We start from the raw sequence: 14,798 nt of genomic DNA, 5'->3' as shown, positions 1-14,798 counted from the left end.
GCTCAGTGTTCATTCAACAGCACAAGGTGCAGACCCTTGGGTGAGGGTGAATGAGGCAAGGGCTGGGTGGTTCTGGGTCTCAACGAAGGCAGCAAGACTGGCCTTCTTGGCTTTTCTTGACTTAATGGGGAGTGAAAGCACCTCATGTCAGGTGGGAACCAGAGCCAGGCCCACTCTGTGAGGTTGGGGTGGGACAGGCCTCCTTTGCCCATGAAGGGAGATTGGAGGAAAGCAGTGACTGTTGCCTGGCCTACCACTTCCTAAAGCTGCCTCCCCAGGCCTACGGAAGGGAGCAGACACAGCCATGTAGCCAGGTCCTGGGCAATGCCAGCCTCTGGCTCCGTCAGATCGCTGGAGTCAGCCCCAGGTAGAGCCTCGAGCCTTCAGTATTAGACTTGGTTGTGAACTGGGGTTCCTGGGTCAGAAAGGAGGCAACAGGGATACTGCCTTAGAGGGAGGAAGGGATGACACAGAGGGAGGAAAAATGTAAAACGAAACACAGCAAGCTGCAGCTCCAGAGGCCCCTGCAAGCCCAAATTCCAAAACGCAAGAGGAGAAGGGAGGCTAAGAGAGGTGGTCAACAGAACCAACAGGCGGGAGAAGCCACTTCAAAGAGGTACAAGGAGAAATTGACTTGGGGGCAGAAGTCCCGGGAATCTGTAAAACACACATTAGGCAGCTGTGAAGCAAGATCAGATGGATATGATGAAGCAACAACAAATCCTGGAAATAAAAAATTATTAGTTAAAATGTTTATCTGTAAATGACTAAAAGTTATGAGTTATTGAATAAACTCAATAATCAGGATAAAGTTTAGTTGGGTAGAGTTGAAGAAAGACAGTGAAATGAAGAAGAGTATTGAGGAGTTCACCCGGAGTACACACAAAAAGTTTTTAAAATGCGAGAGAGAACTTATGAGAAAATTAAGCTTGATGGAGAGACTCCCATATGTATCTCATTGAATAGGAGGCCAGAAGGCGAGCCTAGAGGGAATGGTGGAGAACCACTTGAAGAGATAATGGCCGAGACTTCTCCAGACTTGAAGTGAACACAGATTGGGCCAAGCAGCGCCTTCCAGGCGGACGTGTTGGGGAGCTGGCCTTTTCTGTCAGTGCCAGACACACAGCAGGTTGCTGTTACATGTACTGTCTCACGTGATGGCCACAACTGCCTTGCAGGATAGGTGTGATCATCCTTGTTTTCAGATGAGGAATATAAGAAACCTGTGGGTGGAGAGGCTGGCCCCATGTCACATGGTCATAAGTGGTAGAGCTGAGCTTCCATCTCAGGCAGAAGTCTCCAAGTCAAGATACAATGGCCAACTTGTCCCTGTCTGCCTGGGACTTTCCTGGTTTTACCACTGAAAGTTCCATGTCTTGAGCAACACTTCAGTCCCTGGGAAACTGGGATAGTTGACCACCCTAGGTGAAGGGCATGAACTTTGGAGCTTGCCAGATCTCAGATCCCATTTCTATACTTACTGTGTGTGCCTTAATTTTCTCATTTGCAAAATGGCAATAACAGAGCCAACAGGCAGATGAAATAGCAATTCATTTAAAGCGCTTAGCCTGATACCTGACATCTGCCATGCACTCAATAAATGTTAGATGCTGTTATTTATTTATATCATTACTACATAATTTGTGTGCTTCCCACTATGGTGCTCCACTTGTAGAGAGCAGGGCCTGCTTCTGGAGGCCTTGAATGCCAAGGTTAAGGGTACAGGTGTCATCCTTTAGGATAGTAGCTTCAAAACCTGATTGCATATCAAAATCAGCTGGCTTTGATTAAAACCTGGATTCTCCGGTTGTTCACACCTGTAATCCCAGCACTTTGGGAGACCAAGGTGGGAAGATCACCTGAGGTCAGGAGTTTGAAACCAGCCTGGCCAACATGGTGAAACCCCATTTCTACTAAAAATACAAAAAATTAGCTGGGCATGGTGGTGTGCACCTGTAGTCCCAGCTACTCGGGAGGCTGAGGCACAAGAATTACTTGAGCCCAGGAGGAGGCTGCAGTGAGCCGAGGTCACACCACTGCACTCCAGCCTGGGTGACAGAGCAAGACTCCATCTCAGAAAAAAAAAAAAAACAAAAAACCTAGATTCTCAAAACACATCGTCTAAAAGTCTGATTCAGCATGTCTGGGGTAGGATCTGCTGGTCTGCAATAATTGGTTTTTGAAAATTGTTTAAATACCATTGAAATTTTAGGAAAGATTCTAATCAGTGTGTTGAGCAGTTTTGCTATATGTGAATGTTTTGAGTTGTGGCAAGACTTAACTGTGGTCAGATCCACCAAGTTAATGCAAGGTTAGGGCCTCTCCTAGCCAGGAGAAGAAAAAAGCTTATTGTTTGCATTTTTCCTAGGACTTGAGCCTGCAGGAGGGTGAAACTACCAAGCAACCTGTTGAGATCCCAAATGGTTTCCAACCCACGGAATTTCTCATCCTCTTTCTATCCATCTGTCTCAGGGCCTGTGTCTCCCAACCATGCTCCTGGCTGCCTTCCCAGGCTCCCATCTCTGCTGAGGAAGGCATTCCCTCCTCATGACCTCATCAGAAACGGTCCCTTCCTCAGGGCAGGACTTCCCACCATAAATTCTCCATCAGCAGAGTCCCCTCCGGCCAACTGAGAGCGAGCAGCGAGTTCCAGGCAGTGTTCTGTAGCTCAACATGAGTCAACGTGGAGACCCTGCCTCAGTGCATCAGTCAGCCCTGGAAGCAGTCTGGTTTAGGGTGTGTTTCTTACACGTTTAGAGATTGCAGAACAGCCATCAATTTTATCCAGAACACCTGTAAATAGTTTTTTGAAACAAATTATCAGAGCCAAAAAGCAAAATAATTCTTGCTTCTACTCCTCTTCCTTTTCGAATTGACATATCTAAACAAAAACCAAAAGGAAGATGATAAATCAGGCTTTACTGCAATGAAGAGATAGTGTCCTATCTCATTTTACTAAGAGGACATATGTAAACGCTGAGTTATTTCTTCTCTCATGACACATCTGTGTGTTGTTCAGGGGACCAACATTCTGCCAAAAAATAATTTAGGAACACTAGATAAACGAGAAAACTTTGAACCAGGAGACAGGGAGATCTGGGATGTTGGTGTGGCTTTGTCACAAATGGATCCAATGGCCTCTGGGAAAGACCATCTCTCTAAGAGTCTGGGTTCCTCCTTTGTGTTGGGTAATCAGGTGGGGTGGGAGGTGCCTGGGGGTGGGGGTGGGTGGGATTAATTTAGAGTTGTTTTCCGATGAGGTAGCCACTAGCCACAGTTGGCTATTTAAATTTAAATGCAAAATAATTAAAATTAAATAGAATTAAAAATTCAAATTTTCAGCTGCACCAGCTGCATTAAAAGTGCTCAAAAACTATGTGCGGCTAATGGCTACCATATTGGACAGCACAGGTGAAACATTTCCATCATTGTAGAAAGGCTTATTTGCAGTACCTGCCTAGATTGGAAAGTATAGTGTATGATTCTATTCTACCTCTCCTCTGCATAGTGTCCCTGTGACAGACATTGCTAATCGATCACAGCATTCTTGTCTACTATACCCTGATGTGTCTTCACCATTTTCCTCGGAGATCCATTTGCACTAAGTTGACCTGGAATATGCATGTGAGACAAACCATGTGCTTCTGGGGACCAGAGCTGAGTTCTTAACCATTTTTGTGCTGTGACCCCTTTGGCAGTCTGATGAAACTTATGAACTCCCCTCCCAGAAAAAAAAAAGTTTTTAAATGCAAAAAACACAATATGAATTACCAAAGAAACCAATTACAGTGAGATATAGCTATCAAAATGTTAAAAGAATAAATGTTTGACATAATAATAGATAGCTTTTTATTATTGCACCAAATAATAAGATCTGGTGGCAGGTGATTTTTTTTTTACTTATAATTTTATAATTTTAATGTAATTTTGAAGTGGTGCTGAAAGCAAATGATATTTTAAGTATTTTGTCAAAGCTACCATGGGATATAAAAATAACTTTGATGTCTGATGAAACAAAGTCGCAGATATTGCCAACACTATTGTGTGATGCTTCCATTCATAACTGAAGAAAATGCTAAATTTCAGTTAGTAGTTACTAAAAATAAAGATGCATTTTTTTCCCATTGTTAAAAGAAAAACTTCAGCTGAATTAAATGTAACAGAGTTTAATTGAGCAATGAATAATTAGTGAATCGGACAGCCCCCAGAATCATAGCAGATTCAGAGAGACTCCCGGGATGCCTGCTGGTCAGAACAAATTTATAGACAAAAAAAGGGAAGTGACATACAGAAATCAGAAGTGAGGTGCAGGAACAGCTGGATTGGTTACAGCTCGGCGTTTGCCTTATTTGAACACAGTTTGAACACTCGACAGTGTATGAATGGTTGAACTATGGCTGCTGGGATTGGCCAAGACTCAGCCATTGTTACAGGCGCATACTCCTAAGTTAGGTTTTCAATCTTGTCTACCCACTAAGTTAGGTTGCAGTTCATTCACAGGGCTCAAATATAGAAGTACGGAGTCCTCCTCAGGACATATTTAGTGTACTTTAACACCATCCAAATTCATGGACTCATTAAGTTCTACTGACAGATTTCTTAGGGTTCCATGGACCTTTGCAAGGAATCTCTGAAGTAGGTGATCTGTGAAGTTCCTTCTGGATTTGCCATTTTGTGGCCACATAAAAAAATTTCTCCAAATTGTTCATGCATTTATGGAATATCAGTGTGCCAAGGCTGATGTTCCTAACCGTAATCCCCCTTCTTCAAGAGCATCTCATGCAGTTGAGGAGACGTGGTTGAGAGTGGTGGAGAGGGGAGCACAGAACGAAGAAAAGGGTCGGAAGAAGGCTAGAGAAATCTGCCACCTCTGTCACTTTCTGTGGGGCAGCTAGGGAGGGGAGGGGCTCACTGTCACTGCTGACCGCAGCCAACCACAAAGGGCATTCCCTCCACAGTGAACTCAAAATTAGTGCCATGAACTCCATGGACGAAGCTAGAAAACCAAATGGTCAGCATCTGAAAATGACACCCCCTTCTCTGAGCACTCCCTAAAGACCTTGTATGTTGTGGCCTTCAGTGCCTTTGGAACAGTTTTACGCCTTTATCAAAACAAATAGAATGCCCACTCGTGAAAAAGGACTTGCTACAAATACCAGTGACAGTGCAGAAATAAATATTTATAGCCTGGGCTCTGAGACCTACATATTCTCATTTCTTATAGAGCCTGGAGCCAGGCCTATGCCAGTGAAAATTGATTTACACAATAATTGTTTTTCCATTTATAAGAAACATATGCCTGCCACTACTTTCTTCTGGGGATCTTGACAGATCACAAACTCAGTCAAACGTACAATAATCAGCTGGCTGTAGCAGCAATACCCAAATCAAACTGGATTTCCCATTAATCGACATTTCATGATCTCAAGCCCAGTAGCACATAGCCCCGCCACAGTCTCCCCCAGCAGAATGCCCTCCCCTGCCAGCCAGGGAAAGGCACTCGGTTTCTTTGGCACTGCCTCTCTTGTGTAGTCAGAATGCATCATTTTATTCTTTGAGTTATTTGTCATTTACTTATGCATCATTCACTCATTCATTTTGCAAATAATTACTTCATAGTTACTGTACCCTCAGCTCAGGAATAGATACTGGGGGAATGGAAACTAACATTTACTGGGTACCTTCTATGTGCTAGGCACAGCACCATGCACTTTCTCATTCCTTACTACATGTACTCGCACAACCACCCTATGATTCTGGAATTATTATCCCCCAGTCTTAGCTATAAAGAGCTCAAGGCTCAGATAAGTAATTAAGTACTTATCTAATTTTCTAGAAAGAGAAAAATGAATAATATGATTCTGACTCTCCAGATGTTTACAGTCGACAGGGGGAGACAGTATTGATATAGCTGAGGAACTATAGATACGAGAAAGAATTAAATAACAAAGCAAGATAAGATGATTACATTTTGAAATGAGAGAACAGATAAGAAAGGCACAAGTCATGCCTGTAATCCCAGCACTTTGGGAGGCTGAGGCAGGCAGATCACGAGGTCAAGAGATGGAGACCATCCTGGCCAACATGGCGAAACCCCGTCTCTACTAAAAATACAAAATTAGCTGGGCATGGTGGCACGCGCCTGTAGTCCCAGCTACTCAGGAGGCTGAGGCAGGAGAATTGCTTGAACCCGGGAGGCAGAGGTTGCAGTGAGCTGAGATCGTGCCACTGCACTCCAGCCTGGCGACAGAACAAGACTTCGACTCAAAAAAAAAAAAAAAAAAAAAGAAAAGAAAAGAAAAAGAAAGGCACAGGGATCACTGTGGACCAGGATAGTCAGTGAAGATGGGCTTACATCCAAAGATGAAGACTTGGTCACTGGGAAGGGGGTGAAAGAGGACATTCCAGGAAGCAGGGTGGTGTTGAGCAAATGCCTAGACTCAGAAGTTAAATGTAACTTGGGAGGTGGGGTGGAGCGTGCCATGAAGGTACAGACATGTGGAGTAAGAGTATTCCTTAGCACAATGCCTTATGTGAAGGAATGATCAGATGCATCAGAGAAGGAAAGAGTAAGTGGCGGATACTGCTGTGTGGGTGGGAATGAAGCTGGATAGATGTGGTTGGATTGGGTTGTGGAGGGCTTCGATTGGCAGGTTGAGGAATGACAACCTCTAGAATCTAGAACACCTAGCTGGAGATTTCGTCCGTATAGAAGGGAATTGGATGATTATTTGTGATTCTTTATTGGTAAAGCCTACCCTAGAGTCAAATATATGAATATCATGAAATCCAAATCCAAGCAAAAAAAGAACACAAGTAGCCAGACATTTTTAAAAAAAGTGCAATCATGTACAAACCCCCTAAACATCCCATGATACAAGAGTGGTTAAGCAAACTGTGGGGTAAGACTGGAGAAAGGGAGGTCAGTTCAGAGGCTGTTGAGGCTATGATAGTGAATAGTACCGGAGAACTGAGAGTAGGAATGGAGAGAGGTGGAGGGATCCCAGAGATACATCAGAGGTAGAATCCACAGGACAGGGTAACTGATGGAGTGAGAGACAAAGGAGAGGGAGGAGTCAAGGATAATTAATGCCTGGGTTTCTGGCTTGGGCAACTGAGTAGATGAAGGTGCCATTTCCTGAGGTAGGAGAAGATAAAGAGGCCCGTGTGTCAGGGGAAATGAAATGATCAATCTGGCTTTCAACAGTTTGAATTTGGCATCTGACTAAAGGCATTCGCCAAATAGCGGCTCAAGAGAGAGACCTGAGCTAGAGACATAGATTTACAAAGCACCAGCTTCCAGCTGAGAAATGAAGGTGTGGGATGGACAACGCTGCCCTGGCAACACAAGCAGGGTGGGAAATGGAGCTAGGATGAGGCTGGAGGAACCCCAGCATTTAAGTGGGGGGAAGAATTGGAGCCCAGAATGGAGACTGGGAAGGAGTGATCAGAGAAGTAAAAAAATGCCAGGGAAGGAAGATTGTGGTCAGCACTCTCTGATGGTGCTAAGAGGTCAGGTAAAAAGTGGACATCACGGCGTCTATTGGGTGGAGCAACTAGAAGGCCTTTGATGACTATGGCAAGGACAATTTCCATGGTATAGTGGGGACCTCAGCCAGATCCAGTGGCTTGAGGAGCAAGTGGGAGGTGAGTCTAGCCACATCATTTCAGAAGTTGGGCTGTGAAGGACATAAGAGAAATACGACAACAGCTGAAGGAGAACAGAGGATAAGGAAAGACTTAAGATGGGCTAGAATGAGATGGACAGAAACATCTTTAAATGCTTCAGGTGGAGGCAGTGGAAAGGACATAGAAAAAACCTGGAAGGCCATATGCCTACATGTTAACAGCGGTAACCTGTGGGTAGTGTAGTCCAGAGATTCCTGAATGTTCAAAAACAGGCTGAATGATGTTTGTTGGAGTTTTGGTATTGTCTGTTTTATTGCTACAAAATTCTCTAAAATGTGTCCATTTGCATGTAGCATCACACAAGTATGCAGAGATTTGATAAATGGAAGCGTCCCCCTGCCTGCCTACATTGGACGGCAGGGAGGTTTGCCCGAAGCATCGCGATGATGAATATCAGAGGTGCCCAGCATCCAAGATGGCCCCAGTGAGCCACACCTCCTGGCTTTCAAGCCTTTGTATGAAAGCCCTCCCCACATTGAATCAAGGATGTCTGTGTGACCAACAGAATATGATAGAAGTGACAATTAGGACCAAGGCTAGGTCATAAAGGGCATTGCCATTTCAGCCTCAGTCTCCTGCATTGCTCACTCTGGAGAAAGTCAGCACCATACCATAAAGACACTCAAGAAGCCCCGTAGAAAGACTCGTATGGAGAGAAACGGAGGCCTCTGGCCAACAGTCAGCACCCACTTGCCATTCCTGTGAGTGAGCCATCTCAGAGTGGAGCTTCTAGTCCCAGCAAGCACTTACATGAAGCCCCAGCAGACCCTTGACAGCACTTCAGGAGGGACCCTGAGCCAGCACCTCCAGCTGAGCCTCTCTAAATCCCTGCCCCACAGAAATCAGGAGTATGGAAGCTGCTACGTTTTGGGGTGATTTGTTATGCGACAATTAACTATTGTGGGCACCCTACATGTGTTGTGGGGCCCATGGGAGCGTCATCCACTAGACAACGGTCTGGCTATAACAGCATTTAAAAACAGAGGTACCAATTGTGTGTTCGATTTAAACAACAAGTCATGTGCTCCGGCATACTTCTGTGTGAGGAGCACAACCACTCCTACCACATCACACACACACAAATTGATAACGCTGTTTTGTAGATAATATTTTGTATGTGAGTGTTTTGTACGACTCAAATATGAGTCAAGCATACGTGGAGGTTTTCAGATGCTATAGTTTTAGGATTTAATTTTGGAGGAAGTGAACTTCAACAGTTTCAAACTACATAATTAATGACATTCCATTTTCATGACAACTACTAATTAATCATGCCTGTTATCATAAACTTTTAGCCTGTGGGAGTCTGGGTCTTCCTAACTCGCATGGGAGAACACATTGTGTTAGACTTTCATTTTTTCTTTTAAATTGTGAAATGACTGGGGTTGAGATGAAGTGGTGGGAAGGGGTGGAGTGGGTGTGCTCCCTGGGAACCACTGGACCATTCATTTAGCCCCTGGGTTTATCAAACCCCCTAAAGTCAGGGGTTAGCTCTTTCACGTCTGCCCCATGGCCAGCACAGTGCCTGGCACATAATGCTGGTTCCTTAAGTATTTGTTGAATAAATACTAATTCTGCTCCTTTCCCTGTTCTTTCATTCTACTTGTAGAGTTTAATAAAAACCCTGTGGAAGGTTTGGTATGTTTCACCTCTACAAAGAAGGATTGAGAAAAAGTGTTTCACATTTCTCAGGGGTCAGTATGACAAGACAGTGCTATCTCCCTTCCCTTCTCCCCTCCTCATGCCCTGGAGGATAAGAGCTGGGCTCCTCTCCTGGACCCGTTCCCTCTCTGTGAGCACCAGTTGAGGAGTGTATCAACAACAGCAATAGTGGCAGAGACTTGGGGGTGTCTGGAATATCCAAGGAATAGTCTTGTGTACAGAAGTGAAGTGGCTTCATGAGTGAGACCCATTCTCCTTCAATGGGGCCCTTCTAGTTTCATTGTGTGGCCGGGGGTTAGAACATGGCAGCTGGGAGACACTTTGATTTCCCAAGCAAGCTTGGCCAAGTCTCTGTCCTCTGAAGAGGAGGCAAATCTCCCTTCAGGGCAGTCAGTGGATTTGCACCTGGCCCTGGCGAATGTGGTCATTTCCAGAAGGAAACAAGAATAATTTTCCACTCCCACATTCTGGCCACTGCAGGGCAGGGAAACCACTTGCCAAGTCAGACAAAAACATTCCTGGCTCATCCTGGGGCATTCTTTGAGCTCATCATCTGAACCTGATGACAAGAGACAGGAATTGTTGTTGTGAGACTCGTGGGTCAGGGAGCTTTGCTGGTTCAGAGAGAGGATTGAGGTCATGCGACCAGGCAGGCTACCATGGCCACCAGCAGCTCTTTAGCTTCCATGATGACTTGTAGATAAGCCTGGAGAGATGGATGGCTGCAGACTGGCAGGAACACTTGTCCCGGATTTGGGTAGGCCAGGGACACCAGGCTGCTGTTGCTGGAATACTTAGAGCAAGAGCACTTGTTTCTGAAACCAGATATCTTATCATTACCAGCTCTTGCCTCTCCATTTATAAAGGATGGGGTCAGCTAGACTTGGGAGAGGACAACATGATACAGACATTAAAACAATTGTGTGTCCAGACCTGCCCAAAGGCTGTGGGCGAGTTGGCAAAGTGTGTTTCTAGTGCCCTCAGGTGCCCCTCTGTGGAGCTCATTTTGAGCCCACAGATGCCCCGTGCTTACTCCCCACTCTGCTCCATCAGAATTTGTTTCGGTAAAGGATTTGATATCAGTCATGCACACTATAGTGGGAATTAAAGCCATTTAAGCCTTTTCTCTGAGTGTGGCTCTCATGGCTTAAAAGGCAATCTACTATGATTAATCAAAGGCCACAGTACAAACCTTACTTAATTCAAAGAAATTCTAGTTTTTTGCTACTTTAGAAAAAATGAATTAAACAGTTTTTACTTAAAAAAAAGCTTACAAGGGATGTTAATTAACTTTTTAATCTTGCAACTTTGGGAAGTAAGTTGGACAATTATTATTATTATTTTTAGAGATAGGATCTCAGTCTGTCACCAATGCTGGAGCGCAGTGGTACGATCATAGCTCCCTGTAACCTCAAACTCCTGACTCAAGCGATTCTCCTGCTTCAGCCTCCTAAGTAACTAGGTCTACCGTCATGTACCACCGTGTGGAGCTACATTTTTTTTTTTCATAGGAACAAAGTCTTGCTATTTTGCCCAGGCTGGTCTCGAACTCCAAGCCTCAAATGATCCTCTCGCCTTGGCCTCCCAAAGTACTAGAATTGCAGGTGTGAGCCACCATGCCTGGCATGGACAACTATTTTTGCCCCTATGTTGCAAGGAGGAAACTGAGGCAGAGAGCATAAATGATATGCACAAGCTCCACAATGAATTAATGAGCTGGCATTGACATGAAGGGCTCTGACTCAGGCACCAAGGTCTTTCCAGGGACCCTATAGTCCCATGTAGGCCAAAGAAAGCTCCATACACCTCCCCTCTGCAGGTGACAAGTACTTCACGCCTGAGTATCATTTAGCCCACGTAACAGTCCTAGGAGCTAGGGACAGTGCCTGCACTCACAGATGCAGGCATGGGGGCTCAGAGAATTTTTTAAATTTTTAAATTTTTTGTGGGTACATAGTAGGTGTATATGTTTATGGGGTAATGAGCTATTTTGATATGCAATGCATAATAATCACATCAGGATAAATGGTAAGCAACTTGTCCAATTGCTTACAACCAGAAAGAGGCAGCATGAGATTTTAGTCCAGGTCTCTTGAGCTCCCAACAGGGCTCTTTGCTTGTAGTGGGTCATTTAGAGAGTCCCCAGACCCCTCTCAGCATCTGAGCAGAGAGGGGTAGGCATGACATGCAAGGCCATAACTTCCAGGCCTTTAGCTCTGGGGGAATAGTTGGTGAGGGGCTCCTGGGACCTTTCCAAGTCTCCATGGCACTGGGAGTTCCACGATGTGAAGATCTGCTGAGTTGGCTGAAAAATGTAAATAATGCACTTTTGGCTTTTTGAAGCCACATTCTATTTTAGTGATTTATCATCTTATAAAGGCAGAGAAGGGCAAAAACAAAATATGGGAATAAGTGATTTCCTATAGGGAGGAGGAGACTAGTCCCTGCTGTGTTGTGTATTTATATAGGGTGGCAGATGCAATTCTTTTCCTGAATGTTCAGGAGAGGGGGTCTGATTCTCTGAATTCTTCCTCTGTGCTGTCATGAGACAAGGTGTCTGGTACAATTAAGAAAGGGCTTCAGTGTCTACTGCTGACTCCCCAGCCCCCAACCCTCTCCCCACCTCCATGAGCCTGTTAATTAGAAAGGAAAGGTCACAGCCTCTCCAGCAAAGCTGCCAGCAATTCATTGAAATACTCAAAGAATTTCTCCCAGTTCATCTACTTTCGTACATTCATCATAAAACATTCACCAAGCATCTGTTTGTATGAGATGTCATGTTACATACATGTGTATATTTATATATGCACACATGTATATAATATATAATATATACATCTTATATGTATACATGTAATATGTGATATGTAATATGTGATAATGTGAATATATTACATATTAAATATGAATTTATATATATGAATATATATTATGTGCATATTCATATTATACATATATAATATATAAATATATTACATATATTATATATGTTATATATTATATGTATGCTATATATACATATATGATTACATATGTATATATTCATATAATATTATATATATTATACACACATAGTAATAAGCTAATATTTGGTGACACTTTTGTCCCCAGGCACCATTCCAAGAAATTTACCTTATAACCCACCTCAGCCTCATACTTGACCCCATGAGGTAGGTATTTTATAATCCTTCATTTACAGATTAGAAAAACGAGGCACAGAGAGAGATAAAATAGCTTGACCAAGATGGCATAGAGGGTTGAACCCAGTCTGCCTGAGTGCACTGTAGTGCTCTCACCCATCACAGAATGCCATCTCCAGGAAGACAAGGCAGTTGTACAGAGGTAGGAACAAAGGCCTAGGGAGTGCAGAGAAGGGTGGGGCCATCTGCCAGGGAGAGGCCTGTGGTGACAGGAGTTTTCACTAAGGAGGTGGCTTGTGAACTGAGAGCTCATCTCAGCCTTGAAAATAATTGCCGGTAAGGTGCAGTGGCTCATGCCTGTAAAACCAACACTTTGGGAGGTCTAAGTGAGAGGATTGCTTGAATCCAGGAGTTTGAGACCAGCCTGGGCAGCATAGTGAGACCTTGTCTCTACAAACAAACACCCAAAGAAAATAATTGCTTTTCTACCAGTATAATCAATAGTTGCTCCTTCATCTCTCCATGGGAATAGATTGACAACAATGATTGTAGCAGTAATAGTAGCAGTAGCAGCCGCAGCCATGGTAGTATTAATCATGATGCAATGCTCGATTTGCCCAGCACTGTGACAGAGATCCAGGGCTTTAGATCTGCACGTTTCCCTGATAACTGAGGCCTACGCTTTCAAGACCAACATCTGCTCTGGCTCCAGTCTATGTTATGTCTTTTTTTTAAAATAAAGTCTCGCTTTGTCACCCAGGCTGGAGTGCAGTGGCACAATCTCGGCTTACTGCAACCTCCGCCTCCTGGGTTCAAGCAATTCTCATGCCTCAGACTCCAAGTAGCTGGGATTACAGGTGTGTACCACCATGCCAGGCTAGTTTTTGTATTTTTAGTAGAGATGGGGTTTTGCCATGTTGCCCAAGCTGGTCTTGAACTCCTGGCCTCAAGTGATCCTCCCGCCTCGGCCTCCCAAAGTGCTGGGATTACAGGCGTGAGCCACTGTGCCTGGCCTGTTATGTCTTTTAAGCTACTCAACAATTCTGTGAGGCAGCTCTTGTTATTCCCATTGTGCACATAAGAAAATGGAGGCTCTAAGGTGTTAGGTAACCTGTGTGCCTCAAGGGCCAGGTCAGGATGGAGCTGGATTTGAATCCAGGTCTGCATGACCTTCCCACTTTACTTTGCTACCATTTTAATTGATATCTTTCTAAAACATGCCTCACCTATATCTTCTTTAGTAAAACACAGCACAATGCAATGTAACCTTTTCTTTGTTGACTCAAGGCCACCCTTGTGAACACACTTGTGAAGCCATTGTCTGTGGTGTGCGTTTGAGCACTAAAAAAGGACCTAGCAGCCACCTGAGCCATCACTGACTTGGCCGAAACTGCTCTGCTGTTCTTTACCTCCCCAGAGATACTTTTAGGGATTATTAAATTTTATGGGGTGATGGAGTTTTATAGCACTATAAATAGCTGAGTCTATTCTGTCCTTAGAGTTGTTGTTTTTTCAGATTCCCTCGCTGTGACCTTCTTTGTTCTCTGTCATCACTTCTTTAAGCCAGGTGCCTGTGCATCTATTTCCATGACCTCCACACTTCCAAACCAGCATTTTCCCACTCTCAGTTTGGAATTTAGGGTGGAACTGAGTAAAGGTTGTCCAAGGAAACCAAGGATAGTGTTTGAAATGAAATCCAATATGATCAGTGCCCAAGAAAGAATGAAATGCATGAGTTCCGAGACAGCAGTTTAGATGGGACTTCCCAGATAGCTTCTTCGTTGATTCCTCCCAACAAGACTGTGTCATGGGTAGAGACAGTGGTATTTCCACAGTTTTACTTGCTTAGGGTCATGCGAACTCATGAACTGGAATTGGAAATAAGGTCTTTTTTATTGCCTAGTTTCCTGCCACTCCCCCTGGGTCAGTTTACAGCAAATGGTCAGACACTTCTGGCCATCCACCTGTGGCTTCAGTGGGACCTATCAGGTAAGATAGGGTTGAAAAGGTCCTTGGAATTTGGCTCCATAAATTTTAAGGGCCCCCAAATGACTGCCTCAGCTCAAAAGCATCTCTCTCAGGAACCCTGAGGCCACTCTGTAAGACATTGATGGTAGTTGAAAATGGTTTTGGGGACACTGAACTACTATAACCCATTAACATCTTAAGAGTAATTAATTTATCATTCATTCATGCATTCATTTGTATGCCAGGTGTCAAGTTCTTTGGCCATTAAGGTACAAATGAAATAGCCTCAACTCCATCACATATATGGTGGGAACTGCTTTCTCTCCTTCCCTTCATTGC

At 44.1% G+C, this 14,798-nt stretch overlaps 1 pseudogene; it reads right to left on the bottom strand.

Moving 5' to 3' along the window:
- LOC100597655 overlaps window positions 1-14,798 on the bottom strand; it is an 86,549-nt pseudogene that overhangs the window by 51,578 nt on the left and 20,173 nt on the right.

Source organism: Nomascus leucogenys, chromosome 6 (genome assembly GCF_006542625.1).
Source record: "Nomascus leucogenys isolate Asia chromosome 6, Asia_NLE_v1, whole genome shotgun sequence".
Lineage (NCBI taxonomy): Eukaryota > Metazoa > Chordata > Mammalia > Primates > Hylobatidae > Nomascus > Nomascus leucogenys.
This window is presented reverse-complemented; position numbering and strand designations above follow the sequence as displayed.